At 29.1% G+C, this 9,520-nt stretch overlaps 1 protein-coding gene across 9 annotated transcripts in view; it reads left to right on the top strand.

The window, feature by feature from the left end:
- LOC106882502 (bone morphogenetic protein 1) overlaps positions 1–9,520 on the top strand; it is a 987,136-nt gene that overhangs the window by 652,382 nt on the left and 325,234 nt on the right. The gene's annotated exons all lie outside the window — the stretch shown is intronic.

Here is a 9,520-nt window from a genome sequence, read left to right as displayed (position 1 = left end):
CACACACACTCATGCACCCATACATATATATCCACACAAATACATATATATATATATATATACATACACACATATATACACATATATACATGCATGTATATATATATATATATATATATATACATACATACATACGTATATAGATATACACATATATGTATATACATACATGTGCGTATGTGTATGCATGTATGTATGAATGTGTGTATGTACATGTGTGCATTTGTATATGTGTGTGAGTGTGTGTATATATATATATATATATATACTCATGTATATACACACACATATACTGACTTATATACATGTGTGTGTGTGTCTGTTCAGGTATGCATATATATGTTGTGTATGTATTGTGTATGTAAAAATATCAATATGTGTGTGTGTGTGTGTATTTATATGTATTTATATATATGTTTTATATATATATGTTTATATGTATATATATGTGTGCATATATATATATATATATATATATATATATATATATATATATATATATATATGTGTGTGTGTGTGTGTGTGTGTGTGTGTGTGTGTGTGTGTGCATACATATATGTGTATATGTGTGTGTGTGTATATATATATATATATATACACAGATACACACACTCACATACATACACACACACACTCATATATATATGTACTGTTATGATCCTTATTGTCAATGTTTGTTGAAAGTCAAGTATTTTATTGAACTGTCTGTGCTTGGAATTTTGTCTCTGGAACACAGCATATAAGTAAATGAAATATATGTGTATACATAGATACATGTATGTGTGTATGTTTTGTTCTTTTCTTTTAGACACGAAATGCAAAAATACCTATAACAAAATATTAATACTTCTTCATTAAAGGTTTTAATAATTGCTGTTTTTTTTTGTAGTGGAATCTTCATTAGGGAAGAAGGTTCCATATACACTAACATACACATACATACATACGTACATACATACATACACACATACATACATACATACATACATACATACATACAGGGAAATGAATTTTTCCAGAATAACTTTCTTAAATAATAAAGAAGTAAAATTATTCTACTTCAAATTTTACCATAAATTTCTGAAGATTTGGGTCTTTTATTCATAAATTAAATCAAAATTTAAATAAAATACCTTTAAAATGTTATGCAGAAACTTAACCATATCTGTTGACCACTCATCTCATTTAAGTATCAGACATATGCTACAATTAAAAATGTATTTAACAAATGTAAACTAGTTCAAATATATATTTAATATTTGTCATATTTAAATTTCTTGGTTGATGAAAGAAAGAATTTTAAGTTTTTAATGAGCCATCAGCTACATCTCATGTTCATTCCAAGGAGTCATTCTCAAAAATCCATCTTAGTCCCATCCATACACTCATGGTGATGTTTCTTTATTGTATCATTGCCTCTATTAATTGACATAAAGTAATTTTTGAAGTACTTTATATGTGTTACAGTCTACTGGTATATTCCTCTTTATTGGGTTACTTCATATTTGTGGCAGAGTGGCAGTATGGTTTATTTCCTTTTAACATAACAGTGATACAACATTTTCAGCTTTCAAAGTATAGAAGATTTCAAGGAAAAAAATTTTACTAAAAAAAATAGATAAATAAATTTTTAAAAATAAGACTGAAAATATTTCATACTGAATTGAAAGAAGAATTTTTTTATTTTTACATTTTTAAAAGTTTTATTATTTTTTATATATTTGCTGTTATTACAAACTAATGCCAAAAACTAATGAAAGACATTTGAGTATGAGTGAAGTCAAATCTTACTATGAGAGCAATTTGTATTAATCTCTTGTTGAAGGGACATATCTCTGATTGATTCAGTTTACCTAACTTATATAAAGGAAGTTTCACTCCTTATGTCACAGTTAAGTGTTTAGTTGTAAAAACCAGGCAGCCATCTGTTAAAAGATTTGCTCCTACAAATACACCCTCCTAGTCATGCAAGTATGGATCTAAAACAGCAAAAGATAACAAGAACAAAAATAAAAAGCTGAATAGTTAAAACTGAATTATTTCAATTAAGACACATTTAAATTAATGTTCAAAATTTTTAGCAGAAAAGCATCAATTTATCTCTGCATAAATTACCCTAGAAATTAGAAGTAAAAGTAGAAGGTGTTTTAATTCATATGATGAAAAAAAAATCTCATTTCATCTTCCTTTACATTCTTCTTCTCCTTCTTCTTCTTTTTTTCTTTTTCTTCTTCTTCTTCTTCTTCTTCTTTTTCTTCTTCTTCTTCTTCTTCTTCTTCTTCTTCTTCTTCTCCTCTTTGTCATCCTCCTCCTTATAATCATCATCATCATCATCATCCTTATCATCATCATCATGATCATCATCATGATCATCATCGTTCCATCACTTCTGTTAAAGAATATTAGATTATATTTCTTTCTTCCAGTTAAATTCTTATTTACATCTAATATGAAGTAACAATTCTCTCAGGAAGGAGAGAAACTAGCAATTAACCAACATTACCTTCTCTGTTATTGTATACCTACCTTGACGTAAAAATAAAATAAAATAAAATAAAAACGAAAGGAAAATCACATTCAAAACCAAAGAAATTATCTAAAATGTTCTTGTGGAAGAATATTTAAAGACATCTTCAACTGGACAGAAAATTAAAACTATCATCTATTTCGCCATTACTGATTTCTTTTATTGGTTAATGTTTACAATATTACCCAGAAACGAAATAAAAAAAAATGCAACGGGTGTAAAAAAAACTGTTTAGGAAATGAATATGAAAATAAAAATGTGTAGGAAGTGACAGGGGAGGGGGACTTCAGAAAATTCACAAGATCCAAATTTATCCTTCATAACTTTTAAGAAAATGGGTTTTTTAAATGAAATTTTATATAAACACCTTTCAAATGGCATAGATTATGATTATAAAAAATTAGTGGGTAAAATCTTTTCTGCAAGGGTGGGGAGAGGACTTCGGAAAATTCACAAGATCCAATTTTTTCCCTCGTAACTTTAAGGAATATGGATATCTTTTAATGAAATTGTGTATATATATATATATTTCAAACGGCATGCATTATGGATCCCTAATGTGCCATAAACCCCTTATTTTTGTTTGGAAAAAGTTGGGGGAAGGAATTATTGGCTGTTTTTCTTTTTTCAATGAAATGAATTACTGTGACCTAATATGCTACAATCTGCAATCTGGGAATTAATATATCCAGTGATTTTTAAGAGGTATGTAAAAGATATTTTGTTTTAAAATTATACTTTGACTTGTTTCACACAAACACTAACATGGTTTTTGTAAGGATTTTGTATCACTCTTTCTCTCTCCGGTCCAGACTTCATTGCCACTAATTTTTGTAACTTCGGCATTTTCACTTATTATTCTTTTCAAACTTGTTTGAATTTTCAATCTAATATAATCCACCCTCTAGAAAACGTATTTCTGAAAAATGTTATCTTAAAATATGAGTAAAGAAAAGGGGTTAATGCAGTTTCACATCTCACCTTCAAAAACGCATTTTTGGGGGTTCACCCACCCTTTTTTTTTCTGAACAAAAATAAGGGGTTTATGGCATATTAGGCATTCATAATGTATGTCATTTGAAAGGTATTTATATACAATTTCATTAAAAGATATTTACTTTCCTCAAAGTTATGGGCGAAATCCTTGGATCTTGTGAATTTTCTGAAGTCTTCTCCCCACCCCTTCGGAAAAGATTTTACCCACAAATGTCTTTACTACCGTAATGTATGCCATTTGAAAGGTATTTATATAATATTTCATTTAAAAAAACCCATTTTCCTAAAAGTTATAAGAGAAAAACTTGGATCTTGTGAATTTTCCAAAGTCCTCTCCCCACCACCCAATTCCCATTGCTTTCCACACATTTTCGTCTTCATATTTGTTTCCTACACATTTTTTTTACACCTGTTGCATTTTTTTTTTTTTTTTCGTTTCCGGGTAATATTGTAAGCATTAACCTTTTTATTTGTTTTTCATGGAATTCTAAGAAATGTGTAAGAAACAAACTGATAAGTATATGACTAAAGATTAAATTTAAAGGTTAAATATTAATAAAAATAAAACAGGAAGTAAGAAAATGCATTCATTCAAAGATATATTCTAATATTTGTCATAGTTGAACCAGTTTTTAAGAATCTGGATTCATATGGTAAAGACAATAAAAACACTGTACTCATTTAACACACGCACACACACGTGCGCACACACTCTTCAACAATATACAGTTATTGCATATAATCACATTAATCTGAATACAATAATATTTTGTATATTCATTTTCTGTTGTATTCACTTTTGTTTTCTTTGGTTTATTTATTGTTATTTGTTTTAAATTTCACTCAGTCTTTCTCAATGAAATCTATTTTGAAACACTGATCATCTAGAAATGATGATGCTTTTGTTATGGCTCTTGTTCCTTGAGATCCAGTTTTTGTCAATCAGTCTTGCACGCTCCAATCTTGAAGAAGTGATCTCTCAGCATTACTTCACTATTTTCAACATCACTTTTGAATTGTCAAACATTTTCTTTCTTCATTTCTTCTCACTCATCATCATTGTTGCTGTTGTAATTTTTGTGTGTTTTTGTACTCTTTCTTGTTGCTGTTTTTTTTTTTTCCTTTTCATTTTATTTTTCTTCTATTTACTGAATGGTGTTTGGTTGTTGTTGTTTTACTTTAAGAAATTGTTGCCATCAAACATTATTTTATTATAATGCTATTATGATTTGTAATTCCCCAACATTTGTATTATCATTATCATTTCAACTACCAGTCATATTGTCACAAAATTTATTTGATATTCATTCATTTTTATCACATCATTAGATTTCATGTTTATTTATCAACTACAAATTCATTCGTGATAAATAATATAGGTAATTGGAAAACTACTACTAAAACATCATGATAAATGATACAGCCAGCACAGATGAGCCAAAGTGAGGCTGTGCTAAGCCAAGTTGATTATTTCAGCTGGTTAGAAATTTAGAAACCTAATTGACTACTGTCAATGGGATTCAAGTAATTTAAATCTCAGCAACCAAACTAATTTAAATCATAAAACTTTGCACCTTTATACTTTGTAAAAGCATTTGTACATAATTTTATGTTTATGGTTCTAGTTTCACAGATACTCAACTAGAATGTTAATTAGTCTTGTTAGGTCTATTAAAAATATAAGAGCAGAAATACATACATACATGATTGCATATAAGTCTGTAGAGTGTCAAGAGTCTCAATTAGTGATACAAAATAAATTGTAAATGATTAACTTTCGAATCCGCTTGCCAATACTGGTTCTTATTAAATTAATATGTTTGTTCCTTATGTGCTTTTCATTATTTCTTATTTTGATATAAAAATTTATGCAAGCAAAATTAAGTAACCAAATGAGTTGCAATACTGCTAATGAATTATTAGGTTTATCTGGCTGATAATTCAAAAATGTATTTTGTATGCACTATATATGTTTTTAATTGGAAAATTCAATTTTAATTCTCTGATCACTCGTTTGGCTGACTGGCGTAAAAGACATTCCACTTCCTACTTCCAAGTTAGTGGTTAACAACAAGAAAGGTATATATACCTGTAAAATTAATTGTTCCAATGAAAAAACATCCTACTTATACAGGTTTGAAAGATTAAAGTAAAATCGCAATATATATACTTATATATAACCATTTCCATGTTATAGACTGGTTTAAAATTTTCTTGTGAATTGTATGTGTCTGTTTATGAATTTTCATTGGGTCTGCTACTTTGTTATTAATTGATCTTCATGTCCTCTTCATCCTACCTCAGCAACCTTATTCTATTAGAAATGGTTTGGTTTTCAAGCATTTACTCAGCACACCTCTCTTGGCTAGTGTGGAGTGTGGTTATGCGACAGGGTTTGGCCTCATGGTTGTGATACAACATTTGTTTCAATTTCAGAAAGATGAATAGTTGAGATGATTCACTCAAAATTTGAAACTGTAAACCTAGCATAAATTTTGACATTAAAAAAAAAATCAACACCTAGTAAACCAAAGACATATGTATTCATGTATAAGAATAAAGAAATAAATAAGTAGAATAATTCAAAATAGGTCAACTTAGGAAGATAGAAGCTGTTTGGAAGTTTGTTTTATTCGAAAGGTGTAACCTTATCATACAGTCTCCTCCTGAGTTTGCCTGCAGACTGTGAGTGTAAGTGTCTATAGAAAATCCAGTAACTAACACTATAAGTCAGTGTATCGAATAAGTTACCATTGAAATAAAAGAAATAGAAAATACTGTTATTCAGTGTGGTTTATTTTCATACCAATTTATATTCTTCATGCACTGACTATCCTTCATGTTCAGAAATGTTCCCTTTAGCTGTCTTATCTCACTGTAATGGCTATACTCAATAGAATCATGTCTCCACACTGTAAAAGTGCTCCTATGACATTTTCCCCCTGTCACCCCCACTTTTCTCTACTTCTTCTTACTGACACATGCACACAAGCACATGTGAACACACTCATATGCACAAGTATAACAATAGTATTTCATAGAAATCTAGGTTTCACTGTTTCATGACAAAGGAGATCTAATGAAATTCTAAACTAGAAAATAAATGAATAAATATATCAGAAATAATGTATTAAAGAAAATATGCTACAGTATAACAGCACTGTATTTTTTTTTTCTGTTTTCTTTTACTTCTACTACTTTTTTTTAACCATTTATGAAAATTTTCTTTCTTTTTTTTTGCATAACTCATATTTCAATCTGCTTTGCAAAAGCTGTTTTACCAAAGTAAAAATACACACACACACTCACACACATACACAAGCAATTGGGGAATTGATTTATAGAGTACAGAAACGCAGCATAGTCCGCTTAGTTATTGAATTTGTTTCATGCTAAATAGCTGAAGCCATAAAATTTGGTTGTTCTTCCCTTCTTTATAATTCTATAGCAACCATTGACATATTTTCCCCTGGACTCTGAAAATCCTGACTTGTTTTTGCATTTTCTCTTTTAATATTTTCTATTTATAAGTTTTGTTTTTAATATTCTTAAACAGTCCCTTATTTCCCTTAAAAGAGATCTATGAGTACATGCTGTGAGATATAGCCTGTAATCCAAATTTTAATTCCTATAAAGGCAATGTTTTCTTAGATTCCTATGCACATTTTACTCTTGCTTTTTTTTCATTTTTATACATTTTTTTTTTGTTCTTTTCTCCCCATTCTTTGCCTCTGAAATAATTTCAGGCCAATAATTGAATTTTCTTCAACTTTTAATACATAGCATTAATTTTAGCAGAGGATTTTCAATAAAGTTCTTTGGAATTTGAAAACAAGGATTAAAATTTTGCAGATAAAATAAAATCCAAAAGATAATAATAATAATGATAATGATAATAATAATAATAATAATAATAATAATAATAATAATAATAATAATAATAATAATAATAATGATATACATGTTAACAGGAATTAATGTGTGTTTAAGAAGCTCACTCTACAATCTCATGGTTTCAGGTTCATTCCTATTGTTCAGAACCTAGTGTATGTGTGTGTTTGTGTAGGATAGTGTGAGAGAAGGCGAGAATTGGTTTATATTTGAGAGGACATCACTGAAAACCTATGTATGTATTTTGTAGCTAAATGGACAGGGCAAAAATTCAGTTAGAACAATGTTTGTGATTTAACTGCTGGAAATGAATTAAACTGTTGTTTTTATGTATCATTCATGCCATTAAACTGTAAGCATGCAGCATTCTCAAACACATTGGCCACTGCATTCTCAAACACATTGGCCACTGCATTTATTATAACCATGAACTGACTAATCTTTTGTAAGTGGTATTAGCAAATGGTATGTGTATGGAATGACATCATTTATATCATCATCATTATCATTTAATGTCCACTTGTCCGTGATTGCATAAGTTAGATAGAATCTGTTGAGGTAGATCTTCTGCATTCAGATGCCCTTCCTCAGGTAATCTTACCCCTGGTCATTCATTTTCCATGGAAGACTAGAAATGAAGAACACCGCTCTTGCATGACAGTGACACTTGCTTACAACACAGTGGAAGAGGAAGTATCTCACAGAAATGGGAACTGAGTGGGACACTGTTGACAAGGTTGCCTGAGATGACCCGAGCAAATATAGACAAACTTATGGATGCAGTGACATGCTGCAATGATAAAGGCCTCCACACCTACCCTGAGTGGGGGAGGAAAGGTTAAGTAAACCATTGTTAGATTTCATTTGTCGATTCTCTTGAATAATCCTCAGCTTATCAGAAAAACTTGAAAGAATAAAAAAAACGCTGCAATTATATAATTTCCTATTATTTTAAAACAGGAGTTGATTTTATCCTATCATCACATACTACACTGTTTTATCACTTATTTTGTTTGTTTCTTTGCTGTCTTTTTATTTAAAATCTGTTTATTTGCTTAGTTGTTTATTATTCTTATTTTTACTGCTGTTTTTCATAGTTTTTTTTTACTCATTACTACAAATGCTACCATTAGCACCATCACCACCACCACTGCTGTCACTGTCACTACCACCATCATCATCAATACCACCACCACCACCAACAACAACAACAACAACAACAACACATTACTACTACTACTACTTTTCAGTTTTGGCAGAAGATTCAGTTTCCTAATTTTTTTTTTTTTTCATTGGCTTGTTGGAAAGGTTTTCTGTGTTCAGTGTTTGGAGAAAGTCCTAAACACTTCAACTTATCGTTTGGCCTAATCTATATTTCTTAACTTTTATTGAAAAAAATAAGCATACAAAAAAAGACCAACATCACTATCATCAGCATAGTCATCACTTTCCTGTTTATGAGTAAATAAGTGAATTGATTAATTTAAAACAACAAACACATACACACCACACAAAATGTTGGCCACATTTAAATATTCAAAGATAATTTATGACTAAATTTTTAAATACTGAATTGATTTATTAACCTCATCTTGTACTCTTACCATCTTTACAACATTTCACTTCATTCAATATATTTACTGATTTTCATATATGAAAATATTTCTGAGGTTAGATATTAAATTCAGTATAATTTATCTACTATTTATTTATTTTAATGCCATTTAAATATATTTCATTATAGACAGCTTGGTTGGATTAACCCTTTAAATGTGAAATTAAATTTCATGGTTATTCCAGAGTTAAATATCTTCTGAAAATTTCAGGCCAATAATTGAATTTTCTTCAACTTTTGATACATAGCATTAATTTTAGCTGAGAATTTTCAATAACGTTCATTGGAATTTGAAAACAAGGATTAAAATTTTGCAGATAAAATAAAATCCAAACGAAAATAATAATAATAATAATAATAATAATAATAATAATAATAATAATAATAATAATAATAAATGTTAACAGGCATTGATATGTGTTCAAGAAGGTCACTCCACAACCACATGGTTTCAGGTTCATTCCTACTATTCAGAACATAGTGTGTATATA

Source organism: Octopus bimaculoides, chromosome 4 (assembly GCF_001194135.2).
Source record: "Octopus bimaculoides isolate UCB-OBI-ISO-001 chromosome 4, ASM119413v2, whole genome shotgun sequence".
Taxonomy (NCBI): Eukaryota; Metazoa; Mollusca; class Cephalopoda; order Octopoda; family Octopodidae; genus Octopus; species Octopus bimaculoides.
This window is presented reverse-complemented; position numbering and strand designations above follow the sequence as displayed.